We start from the raw sequence: 27,649 nt of genomic DNA, 5'->3' as shown, positions 1-27,649 counted from the left end.
GCCACATTAATACAACTATGAAAGTGATTAAAACGTAGCACCCGCCAAGGGAGTAAGGCAGGGATTTTGGTACTTGAATTTTGATTTCTAAATTTCAGGTTAGAAGCAGAATTTTGTTACCCTCCATTTCATATGTCTTGATTTTGGGTGTGTTATTTCTACCATAGAGTTCTGTCAAAGTTTCAAAATGCATTATTGGGATTTAGCATCCTCCTAAAGACACCACCATAAATAATTAGATCCACAAATGAAGATCAGGAGTACTTTGTAAGGATGCTGCTGCCTGCTATAAACATGTGCTTCATTTTTATCAGGTCTGTGCTGCAATTAAGGGACTGACCAGTACTAGCAGTTACATAAAGCCATTATCTCACTGGAGCAGTAAAAATAATGTTGCCAAGGTGATTCTGGTTTTTGTGATATTCTAAACATATGGTGAGTCAAAAACACTGTAATACAAAGGCTTACATCTTGCTGGGCACAAAGGCTACACTTCAACTCTCAGCTGAGAAACTGGGACTTTCATTACTATGATAATTTCAGGTAAAAGGGCCAAAAATTGTTGCTTTTTTCTATGGATTTAAAATGAAAATTCTTGCACAGCCTGGAATATCTTAGCACAGCAGCAGGTTTCTATAAGATAGTGTTAGTTAACGTATTTGCATTACTGTATGTTTCAGTTTAAAATAAAATAAAATTAAAAAAAATCCAAGTTATGTTGGATTGAGATCAAATCATCCAGGCAAGCTTCCAGAGAGTGGGTTGTTTCTCAAATGACAATAATTTCATTAGAATACTTCCTGCAGCTCAGCCAACATGCTAAACCAAACACTTGGTAGTAGATGATGTTGGCTAAATATTTTGTGCTCCTATAATAAGGGTTTGATAAGTGGTTTAATTCTGTTTTCACTCAGCTAAATAGGTGGTTTGCTATTGGCATCAGTATGAAAGGAATTAAGGTGCTTTAGGCAACCGCCCTTTCAAAAGCTTTCCTTTGACTGGGTGTGTTTTTGAGGTCAGTGTGTTTGTCACCTGTCTGAAGTGACAGAGATTGGCCACAAGTGGGCACTGGGTAGAGGTGACACAGCTTTGAAGGAGTACAAAAATTGGTTAGGAACCACAGGTTTCATTTCTCAGGCACAGAAAATACAGTATATATTAAGTACATTAGGCGCAGGAAACATATTAAGTGAGGAAAATCCACCGGGAACTTTGCATGTTTTTGTACCTGGATGCAAAATGGGGCAGCGCTGTATGGATGTGTTTCATCTGAGCTTTGTGCCTGTAAAGGTCAGAAAGATGTGCAAAGTCTCCTGCATAGAAAAATCCACCATTTTCTTCTCTATTTCAGCCTAAAATCTTTATCACAAGTTGACCCTTTTTTTCCTAAATTTATCTAGAATTTTTTTTCTACTTATTTTTCCTCTCTGAGTAAAATATGAGTGAATATTGAGCAGGAGCATCAGGACTTCACTGTTATCAATGACATTATTATCATTATTTCCTTAACGTCTTCATGTGGTTGTAGTTATATCGTGATCCGCCTTTTTTATGGGGTTGATGGTGGTGATAAAATATTATTTACAAATCATGTCTCTAGCCCCATCAGATGGCTAAGGAACAGTTTCCCTATGGGATTTTGCATGATGGGGTTCCATTGTGCACCCATATGTCTTAGTCTGTCTGTCCACTGCTGTTATGGTAAGCACTTAAATGTGAGAATATGCAAGAGAATTTTGGGAGAAAAAGAGATGGGTTTCAGCATTCTTTTTATTTTATTTTTTTTTTCATGGAAAACAGCCTTTCACGAAATGATCTATGTGGTTTATAATCCTTGGCTGCTAAATACCCACTTCTAAATCTGCCCGCATGTATTGTCATATCTGGGAGCAGGAAGGCAAAATGCTAACGATCTTAAGTCATAGATGCTACACCACGAGCAGTGCAATAAATCTTTTCTAAATAGTTTTATCATTTTTCTCCATGAAGCAGTTTTGCACATTTTCTGATAAATTATTATAGAAAATTGGCATCCATTTGAAAATTCTAAGCGTGAATACGATTTATTAGAGCAAAACATCATAATAATTAACAATAAATCGAAAAATGCAGAGAAAATTCAGCTTTCTCATCACCTTATCCAAGCAGACTATGATGTTATAATCCCAAACCACCTTAATATATATTTTATTCTCTTCGTTGCTGATACAAATAATTATATGGAATCAGATCTCTTAGGACATTCAAATTTCAGCTTAATTTTTGTTGCGTCCAAAATATTCAATAATCTTGATTAAATTCCAACAAGGCATCTAAGTCTGAGACATCACATAATAAAGCTGAGTCAAATATTAGTTCTGCACAATCCTGGCTCACTTTTCATCACCTTTGGGAATGCTTTAAATTGGTACTACCCAGTGATTTCAGCAGCATTGCTTAGACCACTCTGCTAGTGTATTCCCAGCACTGGATTCCTAGGATTGTGGAGAATGTGCTAAAGCTCCTGATCTACATTTTATTTTCAGGAGGACAGTCCAGCTTCATTTATACAGAACGAGTCTGTATTCTGAGTGTGTCTGGTCATAATCCATAATACTTATCTTTTCCCCATCTGCAAACCCAGGCTTCAAAGGAGGGGAAGGGAATGCAATCACACTTCCCATGAAGGATTGTCATGGTGGTGGCAGGAATGTCAAAATCTTGATTTCCTAACATCTTGGGGTTTTTTCCCATCCTCCTATTTTGCTCTTTTTCGTTCAAGGTAACAAAAACAGTCAAAACCAAGCAAATTGCCATCAAGATAAATAAATGCTAGATTAATTTTAAAATATGTTAATAAGCCATGTCTTTGTCTGTAACAGAAGTTGAGGTGAGCTGGGAAATATTTATAGGCACTGGAATATGACCTTGTATGTTACTGATCTGACAGAACATTTACCAGCTTGTTCCAGTCAGCACTTTCCCTATGTAGTTCTTGGACATCATTTGGTAGTGAGAATAGTTAAAGGGCCTTTAATTGTGAACAATTAACATGCAGCCTCCCTACTTTTAAAGTTTGATTCATTTCTTGGCATAAGCATGGGGTATTTGGTTCCTGTTGACCTCCACCTCCTAGAACACTCCCGTGAACACTCAATTTATTGGTATTGAATTCACCTCAAATCCCTTTATTCTGCATCCTTCTTCACTTCAACTTTTCACACCAATTTACAAAGCAAAACAAAACAGCTGTCCGTGAGGGAGGATAAGAGCTAAGGAGGTTTACTGTCTCAAAGTTATACTTTCTGGTGTTATTTGGTGTTGGTAATTAATTTCTTTAATTCTTCCATTCAAAAAATGGATATATGAATTAATTTTTTTCCTTGAACACAAGGGTATTTTTGGTGTTGTTCCTCATGTGCATTTTCTGATGTCGATGAAAAGCAAAGCTCTCAGCGTAGCCTGAAATTCAGCCGGAATACTGGCAGGATTTCTGGCTTCTCCCTGCTCACCTCTTCTGATGAACCTTCTTAAAACCTTGTGTGTTTAAGGTGCCCACTCATTTGTCAAATATGGTTAATTTTTTTCAAATTGATTTATAAGTTACTGGAGCAGAAGGTAAACCAACAAGCACACAGACACCTGTGCAGTCATGCAGAGCTGTACCACACAAGCCTTTAGGAAATTCAGCCAATGACAACTCCTCTTACTATTTTTATTATCTATCTTATTCATATTTTTTTATTCCAAGATGGTAACACTAAGGATTTCATTAACTATTTAAAAAAAAATCATGTGTTACTGGTGAATTACAAGCTCCTCTTTCAGCCTGTGATACATAAAGCAAAAATTTGAAAAAAAAGAAAAAGAAAAAAAAAAAAAAAAAAAAAGAAAAAGAAAAAGAAAAAGAGAAAGAAAAAGAAAAAGAAAAAGAAAAAGAAAAAGAAAAAGAAAAAGAAAAAGAAAAAGAAAAAGAAAAAGAAAAAGAAAAAGAAAAAGAAAAAGAAAAAGAAAAAGAAAAAGAAAAAGAAAAAGAAAAAAGAATTGCTGAAAATAGCACGTCCTGTCATATATTTTCCTTTGGAGGTCCACAGCAGAATTTCACAAGCATCTTCAACTTCTGGTCCCGGATAGCATCAGTTATGAAGTTTAATGAGATACAGTACAGTTTAGTGAAAAAATAAGTTTACTGTCATGTTGTCAACATCCTATCACAGCTCTGTACAAAGATTTGTCATGCTTTGGGACTGCCGTGTTAATATGAGTCATTTCAGCTTTTTGGAATTGCATCTGTTTTTCTGGTGCCCTCTAAACTATGGTCAAATCATGTGTAATAATGCCAACATCAGATGATACACTTAACATTTCAGTTTGAGATTAAAATTTCCAAAGTGTCTTGAGCTCATACACAGAAAGCATCAGTAGAAAATTAACAATAGTAATCTCCATCATCACTTGGATTTATATATACTATAGCTCTGGAAACCCAATGATTGTAAAGTATTTTATAAATATTAATAAATCACATCTCACTGCAAGAATGGTGTGGAGCAAGTATGAATTATTAACCACGTCTACACGTGGGTGAACAGGCACTTTAATTTCTCGCCCCCTATAACAATATATACTTGTGTTCCAGTATATTTTGAATTATCTGAAAGGCTTCAAACTACTATGTGTGTATGCTCTCTCTTTTTTTTTTTTTGTTTTTAGTGGTTTTGGGTTTTGTTTTCCATTAAGAACCCTCCCCAGTAGTTCTTTATGTAAGGAAAGAATATCCACATTTCCAACAAGATGTCTGTGCTGATTATTCCTAGAGAGCTGCCGCACTACATGAGAGAAAAAATCCCTTTCCATCATTTCTGCCTTTCAGTAACTGGTTTACCGTATCTTGCAGTTGTACATAGAAGTCCTATTTCTTCAGCCATTCAATTATATACAAAGGTTAACACAGCTCTTATTCAGCTGTAAATGGAAAATAAAGTTTGGCATTGTTACTTGGATGGTTAGTGGGTGTTTTAATTTTTGGGGGAGCTAGAAGGCTCTTGGATTTAAAAGGCTGAGAAACACTGCTCCAGACACTATGATTTTAGCTTCTGACCTACTTCTGCCTAGGTGAGTAACTCAGAAAACATACATTTACTTCTTATTACTTCCATCTACCGATCACTTTTCAGGGGGGAAGTTAGCTATTTTCTTTATTAAAGGAATTAAACCTATCCACTGCAAGGAAACTACTTTTTGTTAATTGATTTACCAGTTTATACTAATAGTAACTTCTCTAATTTCAGTCCCATGCCTCTGTAATATCCCTGTCAGAGGGAGCTTGGTCCACATCCTTGGAGGTCACTTTTGCTATGGTATTAGATCAATGGTGTTCAAAACAGCAACTTTGTGGAGAATCTCAATGCTGATGTAAATAGTTCTTGTTTCTGACATCACACAAGATGAAATAGGCTGAATGAGAGGAAAGGCTGAGAAGGGCTGGATGAAGTTGTATTTGTGCTGAGTAAGGATCTTGGTCAGGTATGTCCCACTTGAGGACTGCACACAGTATCTCAAAATATCTCTTGACTCACCAAGTGCCATTTTTAATACCAGAAAAAAAAGTATGCTCATTCATAGGATGCTCAGTGAATCCGATGGTTTGAAGCTGTGTGACACTCACTACCTACATCTTCTCTTTGTGTTCAGTCAACCCAAGACATCCATGATGCAGAGATCGTTTGTTCAGAAAGTCTGACATTTCCCAGATGTGTCAGGCTAACCGTGAATGTGCAGATATGCTTTTCACACATGCTGTGCATGTGTCCCAGATTCCTGCATATCTGGCAGCCTTATTGAATACATTTTTCCTCCCAGGGAAAAATCTATCCAAATAGCAGCATCTCCATTTATGTCCCGTCAGTATTTTCAGGTAGAGAAATATATAGCCCAGGAACATAGTCCTGTTGCCAAAAAGTTCCCATCCCTGCTCCCTATGTGCTCCTCCTCTTCCAGGGATCCTAAAAACCTCTGGAGCCTATTAGTCAACACGGCTGTTCAGGAAAGCATGCTCACATGCTCCTACCTCCTTTGTCTTAGATTTTGCACAGACTGGATAAATAAATGTATCATTTTTTCAATTTTTTATTGAATATATTACAAAAAGGACAGTCTTAGAAAGAAGAGTGGAATGAATGGTGCTCTGTCCTTTATCCCAGCTGTGTGTGGGCTCAGATGTTCTGGGACTGATATTAATATGTCCTGGACAAATGAACCAGAGACACCAAACTGTGTGCAAAACCCAAGTAGATCTGCTCATACCAACCAGTAACACCAGATGCCAGTGGGTTTTAACCATTGAAATGCTCCACAAAATCCTGACCAAGACACCTTGGGGGACTTTTGACAATAAGTGATATTTTTGGCTGACCTCCATCTGCTCTTTTAAACTTGAAGTGTGAGACTTGCCTTCAATCTTGCTTATTAGAAATTTATGTTATTGACAGAAAATGGTGACTTTTTCTACAAATGGATCAAAAACCTTCTGACATAATGCTATACTTCTTTGCTTTCTGCTAGGTAGCGTCTATCCAAAGCCCTAATGTGTCCCCATTTTGGCATTTGCTGCTACTGGGTCGCATTTGAGCGATTTTCAAACCCTGATGGGATGGCCACAATGAAGAGCACTGCCTGTTTGATTATGTGTCTTTGGCACACACACTGTGCCAGCATTAAACAATTCTAGGAAATATGCACTATAGACTTGACAGTTATTGTATCTCAGCGTGCGGCTGTCTGTGGTTTTGATGGTTTTCAAACAATGGTCTGTGAGCCAGATTGCATGAATAGCCTTGCGTTGTTGAACAGCAGTAATGAGGATGTCAATTGAGAGTTTAAAATGAGCTTTCTTTAGTCATTTAAACAATTTATGTATGTATCTGGTCATTTGTCAACCTCATGTTACATGAGAAGAGTGACCCATATTTTCCTATCAATGGGATATACTGGCATGTTCAAACAGGAGTGGAAGGGGAATGTAGCACAGTCCCAGCTATGCTCTCTTTAAAGTTACTGTTGCAAACAAAACAAGAAAATAACATAGATTCACTTATGGATAAGGGAATAGCTGTAACTAAAATTACTTGGTTCCCATCCACAATTATCTAAATTTCATGTACTCCGTGCTCCACTGCTGCTGCTGCAGTAACTATAAAACTATAAGGCTCCCCATGTAGCATCTAATCGTATATACCTCAAGCCACGCTGATGCATATTTTAAGTGCAGTAAGTGCCGGGTCCAAGAAGCACTTTGCCTTTGGAAAGGATGTTTGTTTAGAGGTTTTTATTTATTCAGCCAAATGAGATGTTGCTGAGTGCAAAATACTCCGTATAGTCACAAGCCAAAGATGTGTTCATTACTGGTTTCATACCGTCTCACACCTGCAGCTGGTAAAACTGAGCCAGAGCCCAGCAACCAGAAAAGTCATCAAAAACCAGAAAGGATCAAAAACTGGAGAAACATTGATAAGGAGAAGGATAAAGGGAATTAATTCTTTGTCTTTAACCACTTGATTCTCTGAACACACTATAGAACTGAACAGGTTTCAGTCAACCACTTTTTGGTTAGCCACAGGGAAAGAAAATCTACCAGAATATATTATTTACTTTCTTTTGCTTTTAAAGGTAATTTTAAAGCAGGTTATTTGTTTGTCCTCTATACCATTTCCACCGACACATCATGTCATTCTCTTATGTAGACCAGAACGGGTGCGAGGACATGGTCTATGATCCCCATTAGGAAAGTTTGTGAGGCTCAGATCTCAGGATGCTACTTGAGAGTCTGCATACCCCAGAGGGAACAAGCTCTGCTCCATGGCTTTAAACCCTCTTGGGTGGATGGTGACTCATCTCTGAAACTTTCATTTGTGACTCTGATACATTGGATTTCACTGTGATCAGGTAAAAGGTGTGTGGGGAGAGTTACAGTAAAAGCCCAGGAGAGACAAATGTAAGAGAACACAAAAAGTACCACTAGCACATAAAATATTCTCTTTATTTTCTTTTCTCTCTCTTCAGGGGAAGAAGCAAGGAAGAGAGGTTTTCTGATAAAGAAAAGCTGTATTTTGAAATGTCTTTGAAGATCATCCAGAACAGGTAATCTCTAAAAAAGTTTATTATTTTCTTCTCATTCTAAGAAAAAAATAAATAAATGCACATTTCCCAGCGTGATCTAGTTATCGCCAACTTGTGATGCAAAACTTAAGCACAGAGAGATTATATTTCTAGCCCAATGTCACGGAGAGGATTTCTTTCTTAGCAGACACTCTCTCAGAAAAAGATTGTAAAGACTTTCACTGTGGCCAGGAGAATACATCAGACAACCCTCTGATGGCTTTGTCCTTGTTTGTCTCTCTTTCTTGATATAAAAAATGGGGTCAGTCTGGCATGTGGATCTTTAAAATGCCTCCAGTATATTTCCCCACCGGCAGGTGTTACGTGGTCAGGAGGCTGAGGTTATATTTATCACTATTTCTGGAAACTCGCATTATTCACTTTAAATATTTTAGGAATGATCTCCCTGGAATCTGAATATCATAGTGAAGTGACTTTCTTCTTAAATATTAATGAAAAAGAAAGCTGAAGGAAACAATGCTGCATAAAAATCATAAGCTGGGTAAAAGGAACTCAATTAATATGCACCTGTGCTCCTGTGGCTGGTATAGACTTAATCCCGTGTTTAGAAAACATTAAAATAGCACCCACAGAAGCGATCTCTCCAGCAAGCAGCCCAGTTACAAAAAGACTTATTCTGCAGCCACACCACAAAGTTGGCTTTCATTGGCTTTGCTCTTGCTTAAAAAAAAGAATATTGTTGCAGTTTTTTACACCTAACGTTGCATTTATTATAGCAACAATTACTTTGGTTTTGTTTTCTCCCTCTGGTCTGGTGTAAATCAAGTTAAAGTCAGTCCCTGTAAGTGAAGTTTTCTGTTGTGTTCTGAGTTAAGTATGTGGAAATTAATGAGTTGGATATAAATAAAGCAAGTATTAAAAATGTATTTGAGAAAAAGAAAAAAAAGGAAGAAGTGTTAATTGACTTGAAAGGCTTTCTGTTCTGCGATAGGAAATACCGAACACCATTTGGAAGAGTAGTGTGGAAACGCATTTCCCATCCAATGATTTCCCTCCCCCCACTCAAGTCTGTCTCAGGATTGTTTCAAGAGCTGTCAAATTTGCTATGAAAAATGAGGGTGAGACACCTGCATCTGCCCTTAACAGCTAATAGCCCAACCATCACCCGCCGTGCCAGAGAGCTATTTTACATTTCTTTTCTGCTTTTTACAGATCAAAGCCTTGAACCTTCTGATGTGAGGTAAAAACTCCTAAACAGGAGTTGCAGAAGAAAGGGGTTTCTCACTCTCTCAGATGAAATGTTCCCGGTTTAGACAAACACTTAAATACTAATTAGAGATGGAAATTAAACCCAGGTCTTCATGTGAGATAAGGTTTGAAAATTATTCCAAGGCAATCTTTGGCAATTTTTAGCTCAATTCCATTCTGGGCCCCAAATTTCAAACTCGGAAATATATTCCCCAAAGATGCCTGGTGTTTACAAGCTGTAGTTCTGACCCTTTTAAGTGTGTGCATCTGGGTGTGTGTGAGTAAACATCCCAAAAATGTGTTCTCGTTACTTATATATGCTTGTTATGCTCATTTCAACTCAGTTAAAACTACTCTTGTTCTGTTGATTCCAATGTCCCAAGGTGAAGTACCCCCCTGGAGCTTCACCTACGGTGATGTTCAGCTGATGAAACCCATCTGCATCATCGCTCTGGGGCTGTGCACAAAAAGGAAATTATAACATAGGGTGTCGGGAAGCAGGATTTGGGAGGATAGCCCTTTGAGAATCTGTATTTTCACAAGCAGAGTCACTTCTACATGATTGTTTAATTTTTGCGTGAGCCTTTTCATAGGCAGAGGTTAGAGAACATATTGTGTACAGAGATGTCTTTACGAGGTTACACTTCCATCTGGAGCCATAAAAAGATGCTCCTAATCCCACACAGGGGCTACAACATGGAACAAACAGTGCTTTCATGCATTTTTTTTTTTTTTCTTGGGAGTCAACCTTGCCGTTTGGTTCTCTTTTATTTTTCCTAGGCCTAAAAGTACCAGCAGTGAGAAAGGTGGCAATCTCCCAGCATGCAGGGGCTGCTAATCTTAACCACCTTCTGTGCAAAAAATGGCTTAAATTTACTTAATTATTTAATATCCCCTCGCTGACGCAGGCCAGTAAAAAGATCAGCATGTTACTGCTCCTTTCTAGCACTTTCTTTCCAAAAGCCTTTAAGAAACTCATGAATGTTTAACATCCCTCAGCCAGTGCTGAGGAGATGGTACCATTAAGGGTGAAACCAAATGCCAGTAGCTGTGTGTGCATCCCCGAGCTGCCTGAAACCTCTTCATGACACCTCCTCAAATGGCTCTGCCCTCACAGCTCAGCCTTGACGGCCAAGTCCTAAACTATCAGGTTTTCCAGGCATTCCCTTTTCCTCTTCCCCCCCTCCCCCCTCATTTTTCCCCCATCAGAGAAGGAAATGAATCGACCCATGGCTGTGTGTACTATTTTTAAGTCTGACATCTGTTCAAAATCATGTGAATGGCCCATGTTAATACATATGTATAAAACGTATCTAGACTTAAACACAGGGAAATTATGTTCACTTACCAGCGTACAGCAAACCTAGCTGGTTTTCTCCTATGTACATTAGAAAAAAGAAAAGAAAAGAAAGAAAAAAAAAAACGAAAAAAAAACCCCAAACCCCACACATTTTTATTCTTGGCACTCTGTATGAATTTGCTGAAGTAGGAGTGGCTGATTTTTGATATGTCTGTGGTTAATGCACACTGTAATGTATGTGCTTTAAATTTTGTTTTTCTTGTCTGTCGCTTAAAATGAAATAAGTAGTATAATTCAACATATCCATATGCTTAAGAGGATCAATGTTTGCTGTAAAGTAGTAAGTGTTTGCATTAGATTCTGTAACAAAATGCCTACCACTATGTTTCTTTGATGAAAATTTATTTTTTTCATTAAGCTGTTTCTTCCATTGAAAATATCCCTGATGAAAAAAATATCATTTTACTAACCCAACCTGCCATATTTTATATGAACATCCAATAATCTGGCTGAATACTGTAGGTGGCAAATTTAATAAAAATTTGCATTGCATTCTGGAAATGGTGTTTATGTTGGTTCCTGTCTTCCCACATCTTCTCTGGGTACAGTCTGTGGGCAAGTACACACTCAAGGAAATACCATGCCTAATCTACTGTTACATTTTTCTCTTCTGTAAATGGGTAAAATAATGAAAATTATTATTTGATAAGACAGCTTGGAATAAGGAATTCAAACTACATTAGGTTGCACAGAATACTTTAGAAAAATTAAGATAGCAGCATTTTCAAATATCTGACCAACTCCATTATTTGTTTAAAAGTTAATCCTAAACCTATTTGAAGATGAATCAACATTATTGTGAGTTTCCTTATTTTTTCATTAAAATATTAAGACGTTTTTAATCCGTAAATCCAGATGTTAATTAAAAAACTGTTGTCAAAATGATAGATTTATTTTTTTTAATCTTCCCTTTGAATTCTAGCTAATCCTCACAGAGGATAGGACCCAGATGAGTTAATTTTTCTCAAGAAAATTACAAAGACTGAGGTTTGCATAAAGGCTGCTCTAAAAATGGAAAAAGACAAGCTGCCATCTAATGAGGTTCCCATGAAAACACTTTTCTGTCTCTGCTTTTAATTTTAACAGACAAATAATAATACAATATTGAGACAACTAGTATTATTCGATGGACAACTAACACAATTTGATAGACAACCAATATTATAAACAATCGTATCCGATGTTTAGCATGCATGAAAGACTGCCCATGAGCTTTAAGATCTACTTTGATTGTCCATCATTGGCTCATAGGAACAAATAGGGAGGGAAGGGATCGCTGAGCCCGCCCCCAGCACCGGGCACCCACTACCAGGCACCGGTGTCATGTGTGCCACTCCACACCTTGTGGTGTGTTACCCCTGACCCAAGTGGCTGGTTAAACACTGTCTTTGTGTGAAACAAGCTTTTACTACATGCACTGAAGTTATTTCAGTCCTCTGCCACTTCAAAGGGCTGATGAACCCCCAGTAAGACTGGTATTATTTGGGACAGGGTGGCAGCATGGCCCCAAGACACAGTGGTGGAGAGTGGACACTGACATTGTGACCCTTTAGGAAACACCACTCAAGTTCCTTGATGTGTTGCATGACTCAGTTTTCCCTCTGCAATAGTCACAGTGCCGTCAAGTTTTGTAGTGAGATTAAACAAATTGAAGACTGTGAGAAGCTGAGGTACAGCAGAGTGTGTGAAGTTAAAATAGCTCATCTATTTTTCTTTTCAACAAACAAAAGTAAACAAACATCATAGTTAACACAAACACCTTTCTCCACCGAATCACAGACTTTTTTTTTTTTAAAACTAGTTTTACAACTGTGCTTTTTATTAGAAACCTATGCATTTTGCAGGAATAAACTTTTTTATTCATAAAGGTTCATATTAATCCATTCTTTACCATTTAAGGACTCTTCCAGTGATAAATTTCTGCTCAGCAAATCCTGGAACACTTCCCTAGACACTGGAACTGAAACAGTCTATAAAGAAACTTAGTGTCCAGTGTACTATAGCGTCCAGTGTATCTCTGGCATGGTGTGCTGCTGAAATTTGTAAGCATCTTTGTTTCTAATCTGTGGATATACTTGTTATATTTACAGCAGAAAGCTTGCTATTGCCTTTAAAAACTTAGCATAGCATCACTTCATCTTTGCGTACAATGCAGAATTTATAGCTTACTGAGATTGACACAGGTTTTCTGCTCTCATTTCCTTTTGTATTTGAGGTATTAACAAATCGTTTAGGCAGAATTCCTATACAACATTCATGCACTTTATAAAGCCTTAGGACAATACAACAGAGCCATACTATTGAAGAGAGCCCTACAAATTAGATGAAAATGGGATCAGTTGGCCTTGAAAGTCCATTTAAATGAGGACGAGGAGATAGTCTGTTTCTTTGGAGAGGCTAATCTAAAAATAAATGACTGCAAAAAGAGAGAAACTATTCAATGTGTGGTTTCTAGGGAGCTGCTGGAATATGTATGAGCTGACTGTAGAAGATCTCTATGTGAGGGCTGGTAGGGAATGAGCAAGACAATAAAACAAGAAGATGATGGATTGCAAAGTCTATTAAACAGTAACGGGGAGAGGTGTCCTGCCCCTGCAGCACTATCTTGCACCATTTACAGATCTGTGAGAGCTGTGGTAGAATGGGAAATACTTAGTCCATTCAGCAAAGTGCTCAGCAGAGGGAGGAAGACTGGACTGGCAGGATGTTTAAGGATCAGCTGTGAATCCTAAACCCTGGCTACAAAGAAATACCACTTCTAAAAGGCACTAGCACTTTATAAGGAAAGGAAGATTTCCTAGGTATCAGTGGGAGCAGAATATTAGAGGCTGGACTCTAAGCACATGCAAATCTCTCTTAAACTCCCTCTTTTGGTATGTTTGAAGAAAAAATGAATTCATTAAAAAAAATAAATCAGCAAACTCATACAATTGTTTTTAATGCTGATCAATGATTTCTTCACTCAGAAGCCTAAGCAGATACAGGTACAAAACATTAAAGTGTACTTTCTGCTGCACTTGTACAAAGGTTATTTAATGCACATCAAGGGTATTTATGCTCTGTTAAATCACTTTCATTCACTGGCCATATTTCTGATATTGTGCCTCCTTCCTTTTTTACATACTTAGTTGCCTGTAGTAATTTCTTACCCTTGATCTGTTAAAGTTCTGGGCAAAGAGCATCTTGCTTTTCTGAGCTGCGCAGCATCTGCCATCAGAAGCCCCAGGACAACTGCTATGTTGTTTGCTTTCTTGCTGTTAGCAATGCTGTATTTACCGGGCTACAGCACTAAACTGATATTCTTGATAATTCCATGAACTGTTTTATTAGATCCAGCTTTCAGGAGGACAGCATCAAAACTTGCTGTCTACAGTTCTAAAATTTTTATGACATCTGAAATGGATATGAGAAATCCTGAATAAATCTCATCTGTTAGAAGGAAGAAAGGAAAAACTGGAGTCACACAGCCCAGTGAATCTGACCTGAATAAGGATGATCCCCAATTTTGTCCCACGGTCAATTCTTCCTGGGGCAGAATATTTTCTTCCCTGGACAGCTGTCCCTTTGCACGTGATTGCCTGCAGCGTTTTCCTCCAGGCTTTTGCCTAGGGGTTCCTCGTCTTGGGCAGCTTTGTTCGCATAGCTCTTGCCTCAGGGACACTGTGAGGATAAATTTATTAAGACTTGTAAAGTATTCAGATGATGTAATAAGAAAGACCAAATAAAAGTCTTACCAAAAGCAGGATAGATACATCAGGGCTACAAAATTTTCACTTTGCAAGGGTTCCTCTCAACATACACATGCTTTGTTTCTTTGGTTTTGGTTTAGTGGTTGGGGTTTTTTTTCTTTCTTTCTTTCTTTTTTTTTCTTAATGAACCTGACTTTGAAAGGAAATAAACCCAAAAAGGCCCATTTATTTCAGAAACCAGGGAGCTACACAGAAGTAGCCATTGACCTTCCACCTCATGCTTTACCTTAGGCTGAGTTCACTTTCCTGAACAAACAAGATTTCTTGGCCTCTTTGGCCACCCTCTCTGCCAAGCTGTTTCAGGAAGCTTGACACTCTGTGAACATCTACAGATGTTCTTATCTAGGCTGCCATCAGTGTATGCTGCTCCCCAAATCAGTGACGTTTCAATGTATTAAGTGTAACCAAGATAATTTACAGATGACCAAGAGTCTTGTAAAGGAGTAGGTAAAGAAGCATCTAAGCAAATAGAAATTAATTGAGGTAGGTGACCTAAGTGCAGTCATAGAAAACGAAAGGAAGTGTTTAAACTCTGTAATTTAAAAGAGGTTATTTCAGGACTGTTTTGAATGGAGTAATCAATTAACATCAGAAATCTTAAATCACAGTTAAATTCCATTATTTGTCAGCATTAATCCAAACAAGCTTGTTTTCTTTTTAGCTGCCACACTTGAAATCATTTGAATTCTAACTGGAAACACTGAAAATAAATTAAATTTCAATATTCCATGTATAGCATCATACTGGGTGGTGGTGTGGGGGGGTGGGGGAAAGGTGTGTGTGTGTTCAAATAAAGTTTGCCAACAGCATTTGTAAGTTTCCTAATATCCACGGTTAGTGGCTTGGCATGTGAATGTGGTTGTGTATGTCCTTTATACATATGTATCTCCAAATTACCTCTAAACAAGCTTACTCACATCTGGAGAGTGTACAGTTCGACCTGGGCTGATTTCAGCATCTCACATGGCTTTAGCGATCCATGTTTAATTTAGTGCTGCCACAGCTGTATCCCTGGAAGCATCCAAGCTAGTGAGTTTAACCCTACTTTAGGCACGATGACATAAATCACACAGAGCTGTGACTGCAGGGCAAAACTGGCCTTGATCTTGTCCTAGAAACAACATCACACAAGCAAGTAGTTTTTTCTTGGCACTTTCTCAAGCCTTCTTCAGCTCCTTGCTCGTTTTTTTTTAAATGCTGGGAAAAAATCAGAGAAAAGGTGAGATGAGAAAGCATTGTGCTGAAAGACATCATTAAATTGGAAAGATGAGAGTACAGTTTGTTGCTGGCTGGAATCAGAAAGGTTTATAGTCTCCCCTTGTACAGTTTCATTGGTAGAGTGACATATCTCTTTTTGGATAAGGGGGGGATTTAAATATGAGCTTCTGCCATAGTTGATTGGTTTGGCATCTTGATGGGATAGTCCTTTCCGAGTTGTCAGTTTATGAATATATAATCCTTTAAGGCACGTGTAATAGGGAATTAATTGCTTTTGCTCTTTAGGAGGACATATTCAGCATATCTTTAGAGTTTTAACACTTTTTCTATTCTCTCCATTTTCTTTTCTATTTAATTTCACCAGTTTTTAATATGAGTGGAAATTCTATTTGAAATAGGTCAAAATACCCTCATGTCTTTTTTTTTTATTCTTCAAATAGTCTTTCTAAATATGGATAATTGTTAGAAAATTTCAACCCTTAATAATCACTAATGTTATTGTCCATCTTTAGCAATCTATTGAGCAGAGATTCTTTATTCTCCTAAGTTTATTAAGGAAGCTATTACTTGCATGCCAAATCCATAATGAATTCTGCTATGAATAACAATATGCTAATGTTCAAATAACTTCTTATATTAGTAAGTAATGATCACCTCTAATAGCACTGCTATATTTGTGTGTAAACCACCTTCCTATTTATATAGCAATTACATCATGTCTCTGTTACTTGAAACTTGCATTTAAATACAACACATTTCCAAATAAGCAAATACATTCATGTAGCCAGGTGAAAGCGCACACAAGCTCATTTCATGCATCCAGTAAGCTGGGCAGATGGTGGTTTGTGTGGCACTAGGCTCTACCATCTGGGATGAGCTCATGGCTTGGGAAAGACTGTGTGTTAGCATGGCTATACAGCTTGTGTATCTAACTTGGCTTGCTTCTAGCCACTTGAAGAATGCCAGTGGACTTCCTTTTCATTTCTGTCTGTCTACAAGAAAAAAAAAAAAAAGCTGCAATGTGAATGCAGTATGGTATGTGGTGGTGGAGTGACTGGGAGCCAGAGAGACACCATACTGCTGCAGGGATGCTGTGGATAAACAAGGCTCAGAGGGTAATGGAGAAGAGCAATTATCTGTCTTTTCCCTACTATTACAGGAAAACATTTGAATCTCTTGAATCCCTTTTAATAACATTGACGGAGCTTTTCAAGAAATGTTACAACCGTTTTCCTTGTGAATTTCATGAAGAGAGATACAGGAGAGGAAAGAAAGCTTAATCAGTTCCTGTGGCCTTGGAAACCAGATTCTATGTATTTTCCGTGAGATCCTAGGAAAAATAGTTTAATAACATTCCGTAACAAAAATGAGATTTCTTCTTTTCATCTCTCTGGGAGGAAACAGAAATTGCCTGTGAATTTCTGTAATTACCCCAACCACTCATTCAACAGAACATTTAAGAAAATAATAGCAATTCTTCTATATCTAGAAATAAATATTTATTATTCCTTAAGCATCACATATAGAAACATTTATAAGCATTTCTTCAAATTTAGGAAAGGGCCACATAACTTTGTCCCAGCCTACAAATAAATCATTGTAATTGTGTTAAGATGCATTGTCACATTAAGACAGAGGGTTAGGCCTCCTACCAAAGCCATTGCTTTTTGACTTTACCATTTTGAATCATTCAGTTTTGACTTACAAGTTATACTAAAACACATCTTTGATATACTAGACAGAATGAGCTGCTTAAATCTCTCACTGCATTTCTCTAAACACTCTGGGGTTTTTTTTTCTGGCTCTTCACTGCATCCTTGAAAATTTTTCAGTATCTTTTCAAATGTGTTCTGATATCAATCTCACCAGTCTGTAAACAGGGGTAAAAATCACCTCTCTGTTATGCTGACTTTGCATGCTGCCAAGTTCTCTGAACCCACCTGTTGTTTCCCATCTCTGTTACCTGAATTAGTGGCTTCATGGTTACCCCGATACACCCGAAGGGCAGTGATTTGCCACCCAGGAATGAGAAAGAATGCAAACAGGAATTCACACCCAGATTTTTCCACCAGACCCAGAATCTTGAGAAGCTATAGCACAAGTTGATTAATTTCAAAGTACAGAGCTTTGGGACCAACACCAGCACCACTGGAAATGCTCCAGGATCTTCCTCCACCGTCTAGAGCCACTCCAGAGAGGTACTGCTCTTCTATAGGTCTTGTGTGGATGGTCCTTTTTGGATATCTCAGATATCTTAGTGCATCTCAAAAGTCATTAGCCTCCTTTATTTAGGCAACTGCACTCAGAATTTGCAGTCAGGGAAGTGACATAAGCAACTGCAAGGCCAGTTTAGCCTCCCTTGCTATTATTTACTTTGCACCTGCCATCTGGTTTCCTCACTTGCTACTTCTCAATTCTAGCATTAGAAAGAAAAATGAAGTTTTCTCTGCTTACCTTTGCCATGTCGTCATCCCAGATTTTAAGACCAGTAGCGTATCTTCCAACCTTTTTTTTTTTTTTCTCCTCAGGCTGATTCTCAATTTTCTTTGCTGTTCTTTACATAAGAGTTGTTTCACAACTTTGATCATCCTTGTCATCCTTGAGCATTTCTTGTCAGCAAACTAACAACCCCCCTGAAATCTAAACATGATAATGAACTTCAGATGTCTCTCACAAAAAAAAAAAAAAAAAGAAAAAAGAAAAGAAAAAAAAATCAGTAGTACCTACCACTTTTTGAAGAAAAGACTCTTCACGCTCCCCTGAAACCCACAGGGTCCTTCCCTTGACTTCAGTCTATGAGCTCAGCACACAGAGGCATACAGTCTGATTCCAGAGGGAAAAACTGCACTCCAGAAGTGTAAAGTGCAAAAAACTGAGAACTTCCCATTATGGGTTTAATCCGGATCCTTAGACATTAATGATAGTGTTTCTTTTTACATCAGGGTTTGTTGGATGAGGCCCAGGCTGTCTGTAAAAATGCTGAGCATATCTTTTATTAAACATTTTGTTATTTAATGTGCCATTTTCTGATGTATATTTGATAAACAAATTTGTTACCAGAAGCGTTCTTGTTACCAGTGACATTTAAACACAAATGCAGATTTATATATGAGTAATTGTGTTTCAAGAGTAACAGTGTGCGTAAGTCAGCATTTTGCAAATGTTACAAAAATGTACAAGCCCAAGCAGAAAAAACTACTTGCCCATCTTCTGCTACGTTTGATGTAATGAAAGGTAATTACACCCTATTCACACATTAAAAGAAAGCATTCATCTTGCATGAGACCATGATTGAAAATCTGTTTGAGTTACTGGAAGTTTTTCAGTTAGTTTTGGTGGAATGTGGCTCAGGCTTTCATGAAGGAAAGTAAGGTTTTGCAGAGCTGCTAAGAGATCTCTTGGGATTACAAATGAGGGACTGTCACCACAGCATTCAGGTGCTGTAGAAACATCTCCTCTTCTGAAAGTCTTGCCTCTGGCACTCGTCTTCTTGTTGCACTAACATAAAGAAAGTGCTGTTGACTCATATCTACTGGAGGTGAAAATCCAATCTCACATATGTCCTTGCCATATAAGAACATTTAGAAAAGAAATACATGTCCTTAAAATTATATCAATTCACCTTACATGACCAAGAAAGAGGCCATTTCTAAAGGATATTGATTAAAATGGAAATACATTCAAATAAATGGATTCTTGGCTTGAAATAACCTTTACAGTAAGTGAATGATCTATTTTGAAAGTATGATGGGTGTTCTGCAGGGCACTACTGTATCTTAATTTTATTTCATTGCTATAGAGAGTTTTCTCTGTTTATGAAAATGCTATGCAAAGTGAGATCTATGGATTTCAGAATGGGGAGGAGCAGGAAATTTCGTCTTAAAGACATTTGCTTTTCTACTTCTCATAATTCTTTAGTATCACCAAAGACCAGAGCCAGAGTCTCAAGGGAAGATGAGGTTTCATAGCCACTATATCAAACACAAAATAAAACCCAGTCCCTTTTCATGAAAGATCATATTTTAAAAGAGTCAGAGAATGGGACCAAGGAAGTAATAAAATTCACATTGTGGTGACAGGTGCCAAGAGATCTTTTTCTGGTCAAATCTAGAAAAGGAATTAAGGATCTTAATTGCGCAAACCTCAGCCTTACTTACAATGAAGTGTTTTTACAGCAAATGTCTTGATAAGCAGAGAAAAATCTAAAGAAGCCATTAGACAACCATGGAGTTATGGGGGAGACTGAAATTTTACATCTTCTGTAACTTGAGCAGAATTCTGCCAAAAGGCTGGTCACAGCACCAACATAATCCCTATAGTTTATATCATCTATGTCCATCTCTTTTGCATGCTGAAGTTGGGCTTTGCTGTTGAGGCTGAACTGCTGCATCGGTACAATGCAAAGTCTGCAGTTAGAGAAGGCAAAATCTGAGGCTGTTGCTTAGCAATTGTGGCTCTTGGATGGTGAGTCTCAAGTGTGTCTCCTTCCAAGGTTGCTTGGTACCTCGCTGGGGAAAATAAAGGTGTTTGCATGTCCTCAGACAACTGAGCTGTTAGAAGGAGGCTTCTGCATCAGTCAGAGACAGGAACCTAAATTCTGCAGAAGCTGCCTGGTAATTTATTCATCCTTTTCCAGGATCAGGCCTCACTTTGCTTGCAGAAGTCTATGCAAGGCTTAGAAACGAAACTCACACCTTCCAACAGCCATTTGTACAACATGACAAAACTGCAAAAAGCAGAAACAGCAGCAGCCTTCCTGGTTATGGGTGAGAGGGAGCGCTTCTCCTTGCCACCTAGCAATACCACATCACAGCAAGAACAGGAGACTGATTCCACTTGTGGATTTTTATTTGTTTGGGTTTTTTTTGGTTTTTTGTTTTGTTTTGTTTTGTTTTGTTTTGTTTTTTCCCAGAGACTAGAAATGGGGCTATGTGACTGACATTCATGCTCAAACATGAGCCATTAAAAGTTCATGTTGGAAAACTGTGCCTAATATTATAAATGTCTATCTACAAGTACTAGTCAAGCAGGAGTAGGTTACTGCCTGTGTCACTGGAGGTTTGCCTGCTGATTGTAACACGGTGGGTTAGTTGATTCTCTGCCACATGATATCCCCTTCCTGCAAAACGACAAGGAAGACAAATGTGGAATGTTCCAGATCCTGAACAGGAATATAAGGCTTGCATGCTGGGGCTAATGCACATCTGTAAATTAGTTGAAAAAAAGACCCCAAACATAGAGAAAAATGAAGTAGAGCTTGAGGAACCACAATTGTAAAAAAAATAATAAATAAGTTCACTGCTTCCTCCTCACTTTCAGAAAGCTCCTGCACTTAGGAGGGGTTAAAAGCCAAATATGAGCGTTTCCCAACCCCCAAAATACCAAAATCCTCATGAACTTGAAGGACAGCCTGTGGACTCTAGAACACTTTCTTGTGGATTCCAGATGCTCTAGATTAGGGGTCCTCAAACTATGGCCTGCAGGCCGGATACGGGCCCCCAGGGTCCTCAATCCGGCCCCCAGTATTTACAGAACCCCCCCACCCCCCCCTGCTGGGGGTTGGGGGAGGACCAAGCAGCCGCAGATGACTGCCTGCCCCTTCATCCACGTGCCGGCCCCCTGGTCAAAAAGTTTGAGGACCCCTGATCTAGAATGTGTGAAGACATCTTGCATCCCTGTCTCCAATTAACTGGGGAACTCACTACAGACTTCATCTGATGAAATACAGATATTGCAATGGTAGAACACACAACAGTCTTTTGCTGTGACAATAGGCATTACAGAATTTACGAAAATGAAGGGATTTACCAGTGAATTTACCAGGAAATTAGTTTGCTGCTGACAATACCAGAAGCCGCACAGAAACTTTGGGTCTAAAAGTCTAAATACCCCTGCCATTGTGATACTCCTATCTGTGAATTTCCAAGCAAAGACACATGTTACTATACTTTCAACCAGTTTCCTGTTCTCTAGGCTCTTCTAGCTTAAAAATGGGCCATATATCTGTACTGAAGCAAACACTAATGGAGGAAAGAGGTGTATTTGGCATTTTGTGACACACAAGAATATAAAAATGTTCTTACGTATTTATAAACTGATAAACTATTTCTAGGCATATCCAAATCAGTGCTCTCATCATGAAAAAAGTTGAAAGCAAGTTCTCACAGGGAAACAACATGCAGATTTGGCTTTAGTTTGAATGCACATAATACGAAAAAGCACTATACACTTTACGATGCTCCTGTGACTTATGTTTTTATCCTGAAGGTAACTTGTGCACCTATTGTGATTTTGGCTTTTTTCTGCATTTGATGTTACTTGACAGGTGAGTTGCCAAATAGCAACACTGCTGAGTATCCGCTATTGATTCCAGGCAAAGATCTTCAAATACTTCAACAAATAGAAACCACTATCCTGAATTTCTGAGTACATAAGTAATTTCAGAAGTATACAGACTTGTCCTATAGATTGTTACTTGGGAGAAGAGACCAACACCCACCTGCCTACAACCTCCTTTCAGGTAGTTGCGGAGAGTGATGAGGTCTCCCCTGAGCCTCCTTTTCTCCAGGCCAAACACCCCCAGTTCCCTCAGCCGCTCCTCATAAGACAAGTGCTCCAGACCCTGCACCAGCCTCATTGCCCGTCTCTGGACACGCTCCAGCACCGCAAGGTCTGTCTTGGAGTGAGGGACCCAAAACTGAACACAGGATTTGAGGTGCAGCCTCAACAGTATAGGGGAACAATCACTGCCCTAGTCCTGCTGGCCACACTGCTTTGGATGCAAGCCAGGATGCTGGTGGCCTCCTTGGCCACCTGGGCACACGGGGGGCTCATGCCCAGCCGGCTGCCGACCAGCCCCCCCAGGCCCTTTCCCCCCAGGCAGTTCCCAGCCCCCTGCCCCAGCCCGCAGCGCTGCGGGGGGCTGGTGTGACCCACGGGCAGGGCCCGGCACTGAGCCTGGTTGAACCTCACACAACTGGCCTGGGCCCATCGCTCCAGCCTGCCCAGACCCCCCTGCAGAGCATCCTGCCCTCCACCACATCCACACTCTCCCCTGCTTGGTGTCACCTGCAAACTGACTGAGGGTGCACTAAATCCCCTCATCCAGATCACGGATAAAGACATTAAACAGCACTGGCCCCAGCACCGAGCCCTGGGGAACACCACCTGTGACCAGCCACCAGCTGGATGTGACTCCATTCCCCACCAATCTTTGGGCTCGACCATCCAGCCAGGGTTTTACCCAGCAAAGAGTATTGTCTGTCCAAGCCCCAAGAAGCCAGTTTCTCCAGGAGATGCTGTGGGAAACAGTGTCAAAGGCTTTACTAACGTCCCAGTAGATGATATCCACAGCCTCTCCCTCATCCACTAAGCAGGTGACCCTGTCACAGAAGGAGATCAGGTTCATCAAGCAGGACCAGCATTTCATAAACCCATGCTGGCTGGGCCTGAGTCTTTGTGCGTGCTGTGTGAAGGCACACATGGTGATCTGCTCCATCACCTTCCCTGGCACCAAGGTCAGGCTGACAGGTCTGTAGGTCCCTGGATCCTCCTTCCTGCCCTTCACGTAGATGTGCCTCACACTGGCAAACCTCCAGCCTGCTGGGACCTCCATGGTTAGCCAGGACTCTTGATAAATGATTGAAAGAGGCTCAGTGAGAATTTCTACCAGCTCCCTCAATACCCTTCGGGGGATCCCATCCAGCCCCATAGACTTGCGTGTCTCTAAGTGGTGTAGCAGGGCACTGACCAGTTCCCCTTGGATTATGGGGGCTTCATTCTGCTCCCCATCCCTGTCTTCCAGCTCAGGGGGCTGGGTACCCAAAGAACAACCGGTCTTACTATTAAAGGCTGAGGCAAAGAAGGCACTGTCCTCAGCTTTCTCTTCATCCTTTCTCACTAGGTTTCCTCCCAGATCCAATAAAGGATGGAGATTCTCCTTAGCCTTCCTTTTGTTCCTAGTGTATTTGTTAGAAACTGTTTTTATTGTCTTTCACAGCAGCAGCCAGATTAACATCTGGTAGGGCTTTACCTCTTCTAATATTCTCCCTGCATAACCTCACGACGTCCTTACAGTCCTGAGTTGCTGCCTCTTCTTCCAAAGGTCAAACACTCTCCTCCTTGCCCTGAGTTCCAGCCAAACCTCTGTGCAGCCAGCCAGTCTTCTCCCCCACCTGCTTGTCTCAAGGCACACGGGGAAGGCCTGCTCCTGCGACTTTAAGATTTCCTTCCTGAAGACTGTCCAGCCTTCCTGGACCCCTCCGCCCTTCAGGACTGCCTCTCCAGGGACTCTGTCAACCAGGATCCTAAACAGGCCAAAGACTGCCCTCAGGAAGTCCAAGGTAGCTGTTCTGCTGGCCCCCCTCCTTACTTCTCCAAAAACTGACAACTGTATAGATCGCTGTGCCCAGGACAGCCTCCAGCCACCACATCACCCACAAGTCCTCCTCTGTTCATGAAGAACAGGTCCAGCAAGTGCCTTCCCTGGCTGGCTCACGGAGCAGCTGCGTCAGGAAGGTGTCTTACACACACTCCAGGAACCTCCTAGATTGTTCCCTCTCTGCTATATTGTATTTCCAGGGGACATCTGGTGAGTTGAAATCCTCCAGGAGAACAAGGGTTAGTGATGGTGAGACTTCTCCCGGCTGCTAACAGAGTATTTTGCCTGCCTCTTCATCCTGGTTGGGTGGTCTGTAACAGACTCTCACCACCATATCTGTCTTGTTGGCCTTCTCCCTGATTCTTACCCATAAACACTCAACCCTGTTGTCACCGTCATTAAGCTCCAGACAACCAACACTGTCCCTAACATACCTACCCCACCACCTCTCCTTCCTTGCCTATCCATTCTGAAGAGTTTACAGCCATCCATTGCAGCACTCCAGTGGTGTGAGTCATCCCACCATGTTCCTGTGACGGCGACTATATCATAGTTTTCCTGCTGCGCATGGCTTCCAGCTCCTCCTGGTTGTTGCCCATGCTGTGTGCATTGAAGTAGATGCACTTCAGCTGGGCTATGGTTCCTTACCTGCTTTTGGGGGGAGAAGCCCCAATTCCTAATTCTCAGGCATTTCTGTGGTTTCTAACACATCAATAACCCTTGCATCTTTGCTGCTGCATGGATCTCTACCCCCTGCTTGCATCCAGACGGCAAATCAAAGGACCTTGCTAGCACACTGCCCCTCAAACATGGGCGTGCTGCCCCCAGTCCCACCTCTAGTGAGCCTGGGTTTATCCCTTTCCCCCTTCAAATCTAGTTCAAAGCTCTTTCACTGAGCCCTGCTAACTCCTCTGCAAAGACACTTTTCCCTCTTTGAGACAGGTGTACCCTGTACGTTGCCAACAGACCTGGGGTTGTGTAAACCAAACCATGATCAAAACCCCCAAAATTCTACGTGTGACACCAGACTCGGAGTCAGGGATTGACCTGCTGGCCCTCCCTGCCCCTTCCCTCAGCATCCCCTGCACCGGCTGCTCAGAGGGGAGCGCTGCTTGTGCTCCTGATCCCTTAGCCCGTCGTCCCGAGGCCCTGAAGTCTCTCCTGATGGCCCTCGGACATCTTGCTGCCGCTTCATCGCTGCCTCCCTCAAAAATCAGTGACGGCTACACGCGAGGGCCGTGCCAGGGCGGGCAGCTTTCTCCTCACAGCTCCAGCCCCGGCCCCGGGGGGACAGCGGGCTGCCCTAACGGGTGGGCCCGGCCGTGCTGGGCCTCCTGTCCCCTCCAGAAGGGGTCTCCCTGAAGCCACCCGTGAGTCTTCCCTTGCGGCAGCAGCTCTGGCGCAGGGCCGGCCTCGCCCGGCGGCTCCGCCGTGCCAGTGACCCACCGCCCCGTTACTGCTGGGCGGCACCGGCAGAGCCTCACCCCCGCCGTGCGGCACCGGGGCAGCCGGGCAGCCCCAGCGGAGCCGCGCAGCAGCGCCGGGCAGCGCCCGCCCCCACGGCCCCCACCCCGCCGGCCGCGGCCTTCAGCCGGGCGGGGAGCGGGGCCGCGACGCGCCCTGCCAGGCCCCTGCCCGCCCGCCGGGCCTGGCTCGGGGGGCGGCTGGGGCCGCACCGGCGTCTCTCCCGCACCGCCGGCGCCCCTGGGGCTCCCCGCGGGGCTCTGGCCCCGGGCGGCGCGGCCCCGGCCCCCCCGGCCGCGCTCACGGCTGCCGGCCCGTGCTGGCCTGAGCGCCGGGCCCGGCCGGCAGCCCGGCACCGGGGCGGCGGCGCCTTCCCGCCCGAGCGCCGGGGGGCCGCTGCCTCAGGCCCGCGGGGCAGGGCCTGGCCGGGCCGTGGCTGCCGGCCGCCGCTGCCCCTGGCCGAGCCGGCGGCGCTTCAGCGCCCTCCGGCACCTCCCTCCCGCGGCCGGGCCGCACACAGGCCCCTGTGGGTGCGGGGGGCTCGGCCGCCATCGCTCCCGGCCCGGCCCGGCCCGGCCCGGCCGCCGCCGTGCGTGTCTGCGGGCCCCGGCGGGTCTGCCCGCTCCCCTGAGGCTCCGGGCGGGGGGACCCCCGGGGGGCCATGCTGCGGCCCGCCGCTGCCGATCCTGCCGGCTCCGACGCCGCTCGCCTCGGCGACTGATGAGTATATCTCGCTATCTACATACACACGAGGAATATGACCTGATAGGGAGTATATCCTCAAATTTCTAATCGTGTGCTTCAAAATCTTGCTAACATTTTGTCAAGAGGAGGAAAGATAGGTGCTGCAGTATTAGCAGTTGAGTTCCCTGGAAACAAAAAGATTAAAATGATGTTTTTCCTAAGAGACAGGAACAATCTGAGAAGCACCCTTGTTAAATTTATGAAATTTCTCATATGAATCCCATATGAATAAAGTGGCTTGTGGGCAGGCAGGTATTAATCAACACACAAGCCTCTGAAATACAGGCACTTATGATGAAGGTGCTCAAAGTTGTTCTCTGCACTTCCTTCCAGAAGGAGGGGAAAAGAAGGTACACAGATTAAAAAAAAAAAAAAAAAAAAAAAAAAAAAAAAAAAAAAAAAAGATTGAAAGAGAAAAAAGAAAAAAGAGAAGAAGAAGGAAAGAAGATGAGAAGAAAAGAGAAGAGATGGAAAGAAAAAAGAAAAGGAAACAAAAGCAAAGGAAAAAAAAGAAAAGGAAAGGAAAAGAAAGGAAAAGAAACAGAGAAAACAAAAGAAAAGAGAAAAGGTGTTTGGACAGATCTGGGGATACACTTTGGGACTTTTCCCTTGTTCTTAAATCAGTTTTTAGAGAAGATACATTAAGCTCAGCTTTATTTTCACTCATAATTTAACTCCTCCACCTCACCGATCTCTGAATTACTTCTAGCTTTCCAAAATCTTTTTGATAGCCCATGCCCAAGAGTGGATCTACAGTCTCATTAGTGGCTGTCTCCCCAACTTGTATATATACATTCAGGATATATAGATATATACTTCCTGATACATTATCTTTGTGCAGGATTTGCTGTCTTGGGCATGACAAAGGCTTGAGGCAGGAGCTCTCAGAACTAGTAATGTAAGCTTTTAGAACTTTCACCGTAAAATAGTTCAATACCACAATACTCAGCTTTGCAGCATCTGAAAAAGATGCTGAGTGAATTCCACAGCACTCTTGCTCCGGTGCCTCAACTTCATGTACAGAGCAAATGGAAAAGTAGTGACAAGGAAAGGCTGAACCAAACCATGGGACCTAAACACATAGTGTCCTTGAAAACAACACTCTGCCTCGGTTTCTGAGCCAAGGATCTTCCTCTGGGTCAAGAAAACCAATGCAGGCTAGTTGTCTCCAGTAAAACGCAGCAACAAGGAGGCACCATGATTACTCAATAGCTCAGGAGTTAAGGTGTTCATTCCCCTCGGAAGCAGTTTCCACGTTCCTCAAGGAGGAAAGCTCTCTACTTATTGGGCTGTAGGGGTAGCCTTGGGTTGGTCTTTTCAAGTCAGGAAGGGAAAAGAAAGGTTCTAGAGAATAGGGTGGACGAAGGTTGAAAGGAAGCAGCCTGAGTT

The sequence above is a fragment of the Falco biarmicus genome, chromosome Z, assembly GCF_023638135.1.
Source record: "Falco biarmicus isolate bFalBia1 chromosome Z, bFalBia1.pri, whole genome shotgun sequence".
In the NCBI taxonomy this organism is placed as follows: Eukaryota; Metazoa; Chordata; class Aves; order Falconiformes; family Falconidae; genus Falco; species Falco biarmicus.
This window is presented reverse-complemented; position numbering follows the sequence as displayed.